Source organism: Lepidochelys kempii, chromosome 3 (genome assembly GCF_965140265.1).
Source record: "Lepidochelys kempii isolate rLepKem1 chromosome 3, rLepKem1.hap2, whole genome shotgun sequence".
Lineage (NCBI taxonomy): Eukaryota > Metazoa > Chordata > Testudines > Cheloniidae > Lepidochelys > Lepidochelys kempii.
Window position 1 is genome coordinate 65,948,060 of NC_133258.1, and position 14,443 is coordinate 65,962,502.

Here is a 14,443-nt window from a genome sequence, read left to right on the forward strand (position 1 = left end):
AACCCAAAGGTCAGAGCTAGAAACCAGGAGTCAGAGCACAGTGGAGTCGTCGTGGTCAGGAGACAAACCAATGGTTAGAGTCAGAACTGAACCAGATTCCTGGTCAGGAGACAAGCCAGCGGTTGGAGCTGGGAGTGAGAGGGTTTGGAGGAAGGTAGAGACTAGGGCTGGAGCAGAAATAGGCACAGGTTGGAGCAAGGACCGGTACAAGAAGCAGGTCTGGTGCAGCTTTGGGCATGGAATACACTGAGAAACTGCTGTTGCTACCAGGCTTCGGTGGTGATCTGCTGGCTCTTCTGTCCCATCAGGGAGCCCAGTCACTTAGTAAGAGCTTACTGGGCCATGCAAAGCTCATTGGGTTGCCAGGTGATCATATCCAGAGTCAGCTGAGTTCCTGACAGGTTCAAAATGGACTCAAATTAAGTTTAACTTAGATTTCCACACCCTGTTGGAGGATTGTGGGAATGAGCATCCTGTAAAAAAAAAATCAAATGAGCAAAATAGATAGGAGTGAAATGACCATCAGTAATTATGTCAGTTCATTAATTTACACTTTTCTGTTGTATGTGCTTCAAAAGCTCTCACTAGCTTTACATGCTGTGGGATTGTGAGTTGCCTATTCACCTTAAAGGGAATCTATTTGGAATGTCTTTCTGTAGCTTTCACCAGATACTGTGTGCCAAATGAAGTGCACAATATTCAGAAGGGGCAATGTCAGAATTCAGACAAGATATGGGGGTTGGTCAAACGGTACCATTAATTCATAACTGCTGAAACAATGAGCATGCTATATACAGTATAGTTTATTCTGACTTTGATATAACAACAAGTGGGTGAGATTTTGCTAAAGTACCTAAGTGATTTAGAAGCACAAGTCTCATTAACTTTCGATGGGACTTTTGCTCCTAAGTAACTCACGGTACATCTACACAGCAAAAAAAATATATACCCATAGCAGCGAGTCTCAGAACCAGCATCAACTGAGTCAGGCTTGCACTGCAGGGCTAAAAATTAGAGTGCAAAGTTCAGACTTGGGCTGGAGCCCAAGCTCTGAGACCCTCCGCCTTCATCAGGTTTCACAGCCCAGGCTCCTGCCCAAGTCCAAATATCTACACTGCTATTTTTAGCCCCACAGCCTCCACCTGTGAGCCCAACTCAGTTGATCCAGGTTCTGAGACTCACTACCATTGCGGGGGTTTTTCTGTTTGGTTGGTTGGGGATTATTTTGCTGTGTAGATGTACTCTTAGGTGCTTTTGAAGATTCCACCCAGAATCCTCAACAGTGCATGAAAGTTATAGTAGTAACTTGGGAACTGCGTGTTTTTACAGCATCATAAAATGGAGGATTTTCTACACCACCACAGACCTCTTACTTTGAAATCAGATTCTAACCTATGAGTCTTCTGATGGAACCACTGAATTCCTAATTATTTAAATAAGTGAGTTATAAAAGTAGAACTGATTGTGTAGTATAAGGAAATATTCCAATTAATTTGCCCAGGAAAAAAGTCTTATTCTTTATGTGGACTTCAGAAATGAAGTCCTTTTCCAGGACAAAATAAAGGAAATAATTAAATTCCTGGGAAAGGTTTGCTGTGAAATCACTCGTTCTCTAGAGCCAGATCGAGTAATAAAGTTTTTCACTGGGATACAAAAGGCCCTAGTAATTTAACAGAGATGCAAACTTTTTTCCAGTATAGTTTCAGATTATATCATCCCTCAAGAATCCTCTGTAACTGATCTTCCATGTAAAGGGAAATAGCCCCAAACTAATAGGTTACTTGACCCCAACCCAATTATAAATTGTCATACTGTCATAGTGTGTGTCGTGGGGGCTATTGCTGCTCATGTTTTTTTTTAATTTCTCTTTCAAATAAATGCAGTCTTTCCGTCATTTTTACCAAACTTGGGCCAAAAGAATCAATTTTTGATTCCAGTCATGGATTCCAAATCCCAAAGACCTGATGTCTCAAGAACTTGTTCCACTACCTATTTCTTAACATTACTTTTCATCCAGTAATGAAGACCCGTGGCTGCAGCCAAATCACCGTTCCTTGGGGCCAGTCTCTTCTCTCAGTAGCCCCCTAGCCCTCTCATGCATTCTTATGCACTTTTCTGCATGTGAGAAAATAGTCCCCCCAGATTTAGTTGTTTTGCTTTAGTCTGCTCCTGAGGCGCTGCATTTTTTAAGATAAAAGCTGAGGGATAATCCCACTCTCATATACACACACAGAAATAAAAATGTATGGCAAAAATTCAAGTTGCTGGAACCATCTAACAGGAAAAATTCCAGGACACTGGGGTGAAGCATTTTACTTGAGGTTAGCACCCTCCCAATCACACTTTCATTTTGATTGATGCACTTAGCTCACATTAACAGTGGTGGAAATAATGGGCCAGATCTCTAGCAGGCATAAACTGATGTAGCTCCACTGAAGTCACCAGAGCTATTTGCCCCAGCTGAAAATCTGACCTGAAGCACACATTTCCAGGTCTTTCAATGAGTCCACAAATATTCAGGGAGTTATTGTTTTATGGCTTATGAGTCCTTGTATAGGAGAATCATAGAAGAGTAGAACTGGAAGGCACCTCAAGAGTTAATTGCTTGCTGTTCAATACATTTAGAAACATGGTCCAGCCTGCTTACTAGAAGAGTCCTTTATGAATTACAATATAAAAGTTGCATCTATTATGTGAATTCAAGCACTCATGGATATCAGTGTGTATAATGTTAACTACAGCTGATTCAGGATTGGTATTAAAATTGATTGATTGTGACCAGCGTCAGTGTGTCATGTAGTTCTCTCATTTGAATGTTTAATTCTATATCCTGGCTTGTATACAAACAATTTTAAACTGGCTCTATTTGCTTCTGGTTGTGATTATAGTATGCTAAGCACTGTGTAAACATAAAAGAAGATGTGGTCTCTGCCCCAGTTTCCAGTCTAAAACGGTCTAGTTTACAAAAAGTGACTTTTGTTTTATAGTCATTAGACTGAGGGAACTTGAGTTTTGATCACCTTTCTTCCTCAAAATCAATGATTAACTATTATAGTCATCATTTTTGCCACTGCCAGCTGTGGAAATCTGTCATCTTTCTCCAAGATTTACAGGGTGCTGGGAATTTCATGATCATCAGGAAAGGTACCAAGTATGTGAATTCCTACGACTGCAAAAATGTTAGTTTACAAATACCAACATTTGCAGACTGGTATATTACAGCAATAGGGACAAGGCTTTCCTGAAGTTCATAGAGTCCAAAGCCAGAAGGACCACTGTGATCTTCTAGTCTGATCTCCTGTATAGCACAGGCCATAGAACTTCCCCCCAAATAATGCATAGAGCAGAGCTTTTAGTAGATCATCCAACTATGATTTTTAAATGGTTAGTGATGGAGAATCCAACACAACCCTGGGTAAATTGTTCCAGTGATTAATTACTCTCATTTTTTAAAATGCACACCTTATTTCCAGTCTGAATTTATCTAGCTTCATCTTCAAACCATGTAGGTTTGTTGCCCATGTAGGCACTTACTGACAGTAAACAAGTCATTCTGAAACCTTCTCTTTGTTTAGCGAACTAGATTGAGCGCCTTGAGTCTATCACTATATAAGACCCATCACCCTCCCTCTCCTGCATGTAACTCCCCAAAAGCCCTGTTCATATCTGTGCAGCTACTTGTGCTCATGTAGATAGTGTGCCAGAAGACGTGGCTAGGCAATAGGAATTTTTGCTGCCTACCAGCCACTGCTAGCTTTGTTGCTGGGCTATTTGAAATTAGCTCCAACTAGCTCTAAAATGAACTGTCTGAGCCCGCACTATACAGTAGGATACTGACAGTGGAAACAGCGCTGTCAAAGGACTTTGGGACCATACAGATTTAGCTGCAACAGCATGAGGTAGAAACAACAGAGACAGGAACTAAGCTGGTAAATAGAGAACACACTAAAATGTTTATTTGTGCACACACAAAAAGACATTGTTCCAGTTACTGACAGAGCTACCCCTCTAAGTCTCTACTGACTGGCCACCACTGTGCATTACCACTTACCACTGCTCAGAAGGAAAGTGCTTTGCTAGAATTGAGTTCAGATGATCACATTAAAGTGTACGGTATCTTGTGGTGAAACTGGCAGCAGTTTCAGTCTCTTGCACTGGAAGATTCAAGTCCTGCATTTGCCTCATCAGAGACTCATTATTACATTAGATTTTACAGAGAGAGCAACATTGAGAGCTCTGAAATCCCCAGATAAAAATTAACTGATACTTTTTTCATCTGCCTGTTTCTTTTCAGTCCTGTTCTTCCTCTAGATCTAAAAGACACTATCTGAACAGATCAAGGAATATCCCATTGGCCCCGTGCAACTTCCCCTATCTCAACAAAGCCCATCAGAGCTTAACTGACAGTAGTACAACTGTTAACAGCTGTAGATATGAGTGTGGAGGGCAGGCGAAGGTTGCTACCTGACCCCTGTCACTGCACTGCAAGAATGTAATTTACTTCTTCAGAAATAGTCTTACAATGTGTTTCAACAACATAGCCTGTGAGCAGACATCCCTGCGCTGGAAACGAGAGCCCATCTCGGTACAAATACAGAGAGGTGGAAGGTAGAATAACACAGCCCTCCTCACCCTGCGCCTGAGACGACAAGTGGTTCATTACTTTAACCCTTCACCTTCTCTGGATTCCCTGTTAGAAATGCGCCTTCCCACTGGGACAGATCTGATTAGTACAGGCACTCCACACTCTTTATAACACTGAGAGGAGCCAAGTACTCTGAGTGTTATAAACAGATGTTTTTTTATTTGGGTAAATAGAAGGAAAATAAATGGAGCCAAAGTACAATGGTGACAATTTTACCCAGCATGCAAGCCTCTGGAGTCAGAAATGGTTGTTTTTGATAAGAAACTATGGCAACTACAGGAGACAACTCAAGCTGGCCTGCTTGAAGGCAACCAGATCATTATCTCCCACTGATGCAGAAGATAATATGCACTGTGTCGTAGCAGTCCCAGAGCGTGCGGTAGGACTAGAAACTAGAAAGCCTGATTCTCATTTACACTAAGGCAAAGGGACTGAAAGTAGGTGTCTATTACACCCATTTTAAGGCCGCTTTACAAGGCCAGAGTGGTGTAAGGGGGTCTTTTGTGTAGCCAAGAATCAGGCCCTGGACAGTAAAGTTACAAAGTTATTTTCCTATCCACTGAAGGAAGTTTGTTTCTCTGGTAAGTTCTAAACAAAAGAATGAAACAATTTATTTTTCACCCTATGCAGCTGTGGAAATGTTCACATTTGAGGAAACAGAAGGTGGGCCTTGTAGTTAAAGATCAAAAGGTAAATTCAGTTTCCTGTGCCTTACTCTCAACCTGAATGTTAACTCAATTAACAGTCAACATGCTCAGCCCTGCTGAAAATCAGACCCTTTTTGTTTAGATGCCTACATATGGATTCAGGGACCTAACTTTAGCATTCAAGTTTGATTATTTTGGCCTAATTTCTCTGAGTCCTTAACCTCTTTTTGTTTCATCACCTGGTAAGTGGGGAGAACTCTATTTATCTACTCCTCAGGATGGGCTCTGAGGATTAACTAGCTAATATCTATACAGTGCTATGAAAATAGAAATCACTATAAAAGGATCATTATTAAGGGGATCCCTGCAGAGGTCACCAGTGCCCAGAGGAGAGCAATCATTTCCCTCCCCTAGTCACCTCACTGTACTCTGCTGCCTTCCACATGGCCCACTAGACTGTAGACCAAGACAAAGTAGTCTTGGCTTGGTAAGAGCAGCCAACGCACGGCTAGGGGAGGAGTTTCTTGCTTTTTCACTTGGCTGAAAGATGGCAAACCCTAGTGCTAACCAGAATGGGGCTATTATATGCATTGTGTATACTGAAAGCCCAAATTAACTCCTCTGGCTTCAATGGTAGCTGAAGGGACGTAGAACCTTCTGGAAACAGGCACTAAATCTATTTTGTCTACGGAAGTTGCATTTGGCTTTGGAAAAGCCCCAGCTGAGTTTGGAAAGAGTTTACAAGTTCACAGACTGCACCTGTAGGTATAGTATGTAGCACTCTATGTAAAAGTCTGTTTCTTGGAGTATTCCCTGCAAATGCAAGCTCACGTCCTGTAGTAGAACTGAGGCACTGGATATTGAATACTACTAGGAATGGTAGCCACAGCTGCACCCAATCTCTATTGTACTTCATACTGGCTCATTTTACGTACACGACATGATGCTTTGACATAAAACACTTGGGCAAACTCAAATCAGATATTTATGTATGATCTCATGTTATTGTGCCAGAGCCTAAAATAAGCACATTCTTGACCTTGCCTGTAAACCAGTCCCTCACTGACTGGTATACACTGTTCAAATAGCTTGAGGCACTACTACCTATATTTTGCAGACTTACTGTGTCTTGTATTACAGCAGTGCTTACATTGTTTGTGTGTCATTTATTCATAGCTGTACTATTATCTTCAAAGGGCTTTATAGCTATTAACTAATCCTCAGCATCCATCAGTTAGCTAAGGATGTGGATAAATTGGAGAGAGTCCAGCGAAGGGCAACAAAAATGATTAGGGGACTGGAACACATGAGTTATGAGGAGAGGCTGAGGGAGCTGGGATTGTTTAGCCTGCAGAAGAGAAGAATGAGGGGGGATTTGATAGCTGCTTTCAACTACCTGAAAGGGGGTTCCAAAGAGGATGGCTCTAGACTGTTCTCAATGGTAGCAGATGACAGAACGAGGAGTAATGGTCTCAAGTTGCAGTGGGGGAGGTTTAGATTGGATATTAGGAAAAACTTTTTCACTAAGAGGGTGGTGAAACACTGGAATGCGTTACCTAGGGAGGTGGTAGAATCTCCTTCCTTAGAGGTTTTTAAGGTCAGGCTTGACAAAGCCCTGGCTGGGATGATTTAACTGGGAATTGGTCCTGCTTTGAGCAGGGGGTTGGACTAGATGACCTTCTGGGGTCCCTTCCAACCCTGATATTCTATGATTCTATGATTCTAAGTCCTACTATTATTATCAATATTTTAAAGATGTGGGAAAGAAAGTCAGAGGTGAAGGACAACACTTTCAAACTTGGCTAGCTAAAGTTATAGAATTAAAGACATATCTACTATCTGTCACTGCAACAGAAATAATAATAAATGTGTAATTAGTTTTGTTGAAAAATTTCCAACCAGCTCTAATAACTGTTTCCATCAAAAAATGCCAGTTTGTTAAAAAGAAATGTTTTGTGGAAATGTATCAGTTTCAATGAGAATTTTGTTGGGAAGATTTCCTAAGTTCCAGGATGGAATGTCTGGTCATAGCGAGACAGCAACACCTTCCAGAATAACCAATAGCCTGGTGATTAGGGCATTTGGCTGGGATGTGGGAGAGTGAGGTTCAAATCCCTGCTCCAAATCAAAGTCCTAACTGCTGGCCTGTTGGTTTGAAGGTGGGTTGATCTCTCTCATGTGTTTTTGCAAAAAATTTTGAAAGGCCCCATTTATGCTCTGTATTAGAACAAAAAACAAATTTCAAAACCTCAACGTTTTTCACCAAACAGAAATCTTGTTTTCGGGCCAGCCCTATTAGTTATATACCTTTGGACACTCATGTTTGGAAATTTTGACCTAGGTCCCAGAGGGCATCAGCACCAGGGCTGAAATGAGTACTCCAAAATTCCTGACACCCAGTCCTGAGAGAATCATGAGCTGAACCAATTTTAACAACTCAGACACCTGACATAGGAGTGGCACAGTCCCTTATGGATGTGCAGTGAATGCCTGAAACCCCCTCTCTACCTACTACCGGAAACTCACATTTTTTACCTTTTTTCCAGAACTTCTTCCCTAAGGCCGGTACTCCTGTGACTGACATTAATGTAGGACAGAGCTCAGAGGGACCAAATGGTGCTGTGACAGCATTACTGTCTCCCAGAAGCAATGCCTCCGTGGTTGACAACATAGCACACAGGATTGCATTCCTGGGCATAATTTGAGGTGATGGAGCTTTTAGAGCCTTTCTTTTATCATTTCTCATCTCTAAACTTGGCTTGGGTTGAGCAGCTTACCCAGACTGTCACTACCAGTTTCATGAAGCCTGGGATATACCCTCTGGCACAGACATATGGAGTATGAGTGAGTGACTGCGTTACTTGGCAAAAGACCATTTTTTTCCTGAAAAACGAACAATCTGAGGGCTTCATATAAAGTACTTTTTCACTGAAGAAAGGTAAAAGAAACAACTTTTGAGTGGTCTACCATGTTTCCTAGATCCATCTCACGTGTAGCCGTATTCCCATCTTGCTAACCACAAGTTCTGAAAGCTCTGCCACCTCCCCTTTGTTGGAAATGTAAGAACATGTCATATATATGAATGCTGAAGCTTTCAAAATGGACTGTTGGCTTCAAGAAGGAGAGAGGAGCCAGTGGTTTGTTCTTTGATACTTCCCATAATGAGCATTTGATTAAATTGTTCTTGGCTTCTCCCTCCTGCTCCTCCCAGCAAAGAGCCTCTCTCTGAAAATGTCTAACATTCCTAGTATCAAAAACTCCAAAATTGCTGCTTTCAAACCTTTGTTCAAGGTCACACTTCTCTGCCTAATCAGGCCAGTCACAAATAGAGGAGGATGCTGAAGAAGTGGCAAGGATGGTTTTATGGTCATTCTATCTTTCTGCATGTAGGCCTTCTCTCATAGCATCTACAGCAACGATTCTGGACCCATTCATCTCTGGTTTAATGCCATTGACTGCACTGTCACATCAGGCAGCAGCGATAGGGTTGCCAGGCGTGATGCCTGGTCGAAAAACATGACGCCCGGTCAAAAGGGACCCTGGTGGCTCCAGTCAGCAGTGCTGAACAGACTTTTAATGGCCCTGTCGGCGGTGCTGCGGGGTTAAGGCAGGCTAGTCCCTACCTGTCCTGGCATTGTTCTGCACCCAGAAGTGGCCAGCAGGTCCGGCTCCTAGGCGGGGGGCCCACGGGACTCTGTGCGCTGCCCCCGCCCCAAGCACCAGTTCTGCACTCCCAGTGGCTGGGAACTATGGCCAATGGGAGCTGTGGGGCAGTGCCTGCAGGTGAGAGCAGTGCGCAGAGCCTCCCACCCCCCACCCCCATCTAGAAGCCAGACCTTCTTCTGGCCACTTCTGGGGCACAGCATGGTGCCAGGACAGGCAGGGAGCCTGCCTTAGCACCGCTGCACTGCTGACTGGGCGCGGCCCGAGGTAAACACACACCCCAACCCTGATCCCCAACCCTCTGCCCCAGCCCTGAGCCCCCCCAAATGCAGAGCTCCCTCTTACACCCCAAACCCCTCATCCCCAGCCCCACCCCAGAGCCCACACCCCCAGCCCTGAGCCCTCATCCCCTCCCACACCCCAACCCCCTGCCTCAACCCAAAGCCCCGTCCCGCACTCCAAATCCCTCAGCCCCACCCCACAACCTGGAGTCCCTTCCCATACTCTCATTTCTGGCCCCACCCCAGAGTTCAGAGCCTGCACCCCAATTCCATCTCCCAGTCCAATGAAAGTGAGTGAGCGTGCGGGACAGTGAGCCACTGAGGGAGCGGGAACGTAGTGAGTGGGGGCGGGGCCTCAGGGAAGGAGCGGGAAAGGGGCGGGGACTAGGGGAAAGGCTGGGACTAGGGTGTTCGGTTTTGTGCAATTAGAAATTTGACAACCCTAAGAGACGATGCATGGTGGGGTATGCAGGGTCATGTGTCTCCTCCATCCCCCCGATTTGCTGCCTGGCTTGTATTGAGCACGCTCACACAGACTGACCATGCTCAGTAACACTGCTGAAGCTGGCTGCCCTCCCTCTGCCCTCTCACTTTAGCAGACACAGGTCATCCCTGACATCAGGGATGAATTTATCCCTTTAAAACATATAGGGCCAGATCATCACTGCAGATGCATACACTCAGCTCCTTGTCCTCAGTTCAGCACAGCATTTAAGCATGTGACTAAACTTAGCTTGTAGGTAAGCACTTTTCTGAATAGAGCCAGACTGCTGATTTGGGGCCCTAGTGAGTTGCCTGGGAATTGTGCACATGCAAATGCAGGAATGATCAGTCTCACTGTATTTTACACAGCATTTATAACAGAAGCATTTGTAAATCACTGAATAAAGACTTCAAGCAAACCTGGGTTTTGTAAATATAAAAACAGTTCATGTGTTTTCAAGGACATGGTATCCTAGATGTTCTGAGCCAACACAGCCCTGCTGTAAACAATCTCAACTCAGCTGAAGTAAGTTGCTTACACTAGGTATGATTTTGGCACTCTGTTTATGTGCATATGTGGGCTTCAGAGACCAAATGCCTTTGAAGGGAAAGAGGTTTATTACTCCTGTGCATCAGATGCACCCAAGAACAGAGGCAGAGGTGAGCAGCACCACTGGACTGTTTTTATTGTGATACATTTTATGACCAGCTCAAAGAAGACACTGACCTGTTGCTCTCTTTCTGGTTTAAATTTAACATCTCTTTCTTGAGAAAGAACAATAGTCCCCAGGGATATTCACCTTTATCAATTCTAAAAAGACAAAAAGCCCAAAAAGTAACAGTGAGTTAAATAGACTGACCCACAGGACACTAACTCTTTTCCAAAAAGGGGAGATGGCAGCTGGAGAGAAACAGAGAGAGGAAACATACTGAACACAGTCACATGCTAGAACTAAGCTCAAACTTGTAAATCAGTCTAAGACACCCTCGGCTGAATTGAAACATGTATTCAAAACAGTTCTCTACGATGGGTTCTAGATGCATGCTACATCAATCCTGTCTTGACTAATGGCAGTTGCCACTTCAGTGAATTTAGCATTACCTATTATGCACTTTTACTGTTAATTAACTCTGTGGTAAAGACAACTCATCTCCTTTTCCTTCTGAACAGTATCAAGACTGAACAGTGAAAGGACAAAGAAAGAATAATTGCTCAAGGATCTGGTGTGATGTTTTCTCTTGTACAAACATACAATTAGGCTGTCTTAGCTTCCCAATATAGCAATAAACACCACTTTGCAAACTAATTTACAGGCAGAAGTCACTGAAAGGAGAGGAATTCTACTCTGCAAGACAGCTACCCTGTCATTTAGCCAAAGCAGCAGTTCCACTAATTTTAGCCATCAAAAATCCTTCGATACTTTCCTCTAACTCAAATGAGATTGAAATAAAGTCTATACGTTCAATTCATTGAATAAATCAGCTAATAAAAAATACATTTGTGACTGCTCATAAAAAAGAATATAATTGGTCACACTTTAGAAACTACTTTTACATACACAGTACAGGGGAACAAGGTCTCAATAATATTGACTTTACTAACACTTCTACATTTTTCTTCCTCTCTAGTTATGTCAGTCAACACCACCTAACAACTGTAACTTCCAGTGTGTATTTCTTTAGTTTAACTGACAGTGGGGTAAGGTTCTGATTGGAAAAAGGTGAATTTCTACCACTCCACAATACACTGCCCTGATGTTGCAATGGGTCCACATGTGTAGAGATCTTTACACTTTTATAAATCTGTGTTTATAAAGTTAGGAGAATACACCATTTTTTTAAAGACTAAAACTATGTGAATTGTGAAATTTGGTCATTTCATATTGCACTGATTTTTTTAAATTCCCTTGGCATGAATGATGGGTGAAATTCTGGCTCTACTGAAGTCAATGGCAAGACCCTCATTGATTTCAGCGAGGCAAGGATTTCACCTTGTGTGCCTTCTCCTGCACCACTGAAGTTGATGGGAGCTGCCCCGTTGCCTTCAGCGGGTGCTGGATCAAGCCATATAGTAATAACAGGGTGACTCAATGTGAGGAACTCAAACTACAATAGGAAGAGTTCAGAGAAGGTTTTCAGTGTATCCAACAATTATACTGATGTATATAATCCAGACCTATTGTTAGTTAGGTTGATTGCAGTGGTTCTCAAGGAACCTGGTCAGGGATCAGGGCCCACTTGTATTAGTCATTGTACAAACAAGTGACACAAGTAAAGTCTCTCCCCCGGAGAACTCACAATCTAGGACTTGGACAATGCACACAGGTATCACAGTTCTCAATCACTGTAAAACTACTGATTTATCTTGATAGGTATTTTCTTATTTAGTGACAAACCAGGACATTTGATATTTTCACCATTGCAAAGCCATGGTATTTTCCCATCTTTTTTGTCAGTGATTTACATGAGAGCCTCACAATAGAGGCTAGACTACATCCACCTCATTAACTTCCTTCCATAACATATAGTGCGTGCACGTGACAATTGTTTTTGCTAACTTTGTTCCCTTGGTGTAACTATGGCCCTTGGCAAGCCCACTAGTTAAGATGCCCATCTAGGCTTTATTTAAACAGGTTCTTCCTTTACTTACAACTGATATTACGTGTCTCAAGAAAATGTTGATGAACAGAATACAGTTGCTATGCTACTATTAGAAGACAGAGGGACAGATTCTGCTCTCAGCTGCACCAGTGAAAATCTGGAGTAACTGCACTGGCTTCTCTGTGTAAGAGAGAGCAGAATTTAGCCCAGGGAGTGTAAAACCTTCAATAGCAACCTATCGCACTCTTCCATCACGCAGCAACACAGGAATTGCCATACTCGATCAGACCAATGGTCCACCTAATGCTGGATCCTGTCTCCACCAGTGCCTAATTCCAGCTGCCTCAGAGGAAGGTGTAAGAACCCCTGCAGCAAACAGGGAAACATTCTAAGCCCCATTAAATAGAAGTTATTGCATGCCCTGAAGCATGAGGGTCTGTATTTCTTCCAAAGCTCTTGTTTTTGATCCTTACCATAGCAACTTTGGAGATTCTTTCTGCCAGTGCTATAAAAGGAAGATTTTAATTTGAGGATGTACATAGTAAAAACAACAATATTAATTTTAAAGAATTAAATCATGCTTTTACAGCACTTTGCATTTTCAAAGTGCTCAAACATTAACTAGTTAAGGGCCAATCCTCCCTTCCTTTACACCCAGTTGACATCAATGGAAGGTTTGTGTGCACAAATAAGTAACAGTCCTACATTATTAATCATTCAGCAACTGCTGTAAAAACAAATTTGCTAGGCTTTTATGTGCATATGCATTTGTGGAGTTTTCAAGATACATGCACCTGATACAAGGAGTTTCTAAACTAGACCAGGGTGTTGATCTAAAATGAGAATCCAGTTTTGAGACTGCCCCACCATTGGCTGAATCCAGCTTTATAACATTAACTATAATACAAATCAAGTTAGACACCTGCCTGCACCCCCAACTCTGGACTGCAGAAAGCACCCTCCATGGGCTGTGGGATTCTCATGGGGGAAGATGACAGTAAGAGAGAGCCAAGAAAAAGGCCAGAGGCGTTACAATCTTGTTATTATTGCTATTGTATTATTTGACAGGACCCAAAAATGTGTTAGTCACTTCACCATGCCACTAAGGTGATGTGGCCTCTGCTCTGAAGAGCTTGCAATCTAACTTCACTGAGATACACAGGTCTCCTTGTGGCATCATTTCTGACAGGCATTGCCCCCTCCCATCCAGAAACCAACAAGGAATCCACTGAAAACTTAATACAGCTCTAATGTCCTAATCCTGCTTCAGAATCTGCTAGCCTGGACCCCTGTGCCGAACCATGGCCTTATGTTGCATTAGCTTTTCTGCAGAGCCCTCCCTTTTAGCCCTCAGGAGCAGCTGGGGACAGGAGACTCCCTGTAAGAACAGCTCCAGCAAAGTCATGCTGTCAGGAGGCAGGGTCCCAGAGCCAGCGCAGAAGCCCAAGGCCTTCATGCAGATGGCAATGGCCTCCAACTGATCTTGGGGACCCACAGGAGATTCCACCCCTCCAACGGAATGATCTGAGAAAACTCCAAAGAGGAAACCTAACAGTCTTCCGCCTTGCTGATTTCTGCCTATGACATCCTCTTCCCCGTACGAGGCAAAAATCTGGATCTAGAGACCACATAGTCCCATGTTTAAAGCACTGGACTAGGAGTCAGAAGACCTGCGTTCAATTCTTGGCTTTATCCCTGACCTGGCATGTGACCAAGTCATACACCTCTCTGAACCCGCCCACCCTTTGTCTGTTGTGGCTATTTAGATTGTAAGTTTTCCAGGACAGGGACTATGTCTCCCTATAGGAGTATACTTTGCCCAGCACAATGTGGTTTCAATTTCAGTATGGGCTTCCAGGATATTTGCAAAACCAAGTTATTAATTATGTGGGCCAAAACCTAAATCCTGTAGTCAGGGCGAGTTTTCCTGATAATATACTATTTTAGCCATTATCAATACGAAGTTATTTCTGGAGTGAAATCCTGCATCTGTCTAACACTGCACAGTAATACTACATAATAATGTTACTAAGAAATGCCAACAATATACTGGACTTTCTGCAATGATCTTAGTTTAAGAACCGCAGCAAGTCAGTCTGAGATGGAGTCAGGAGGTACAGTAA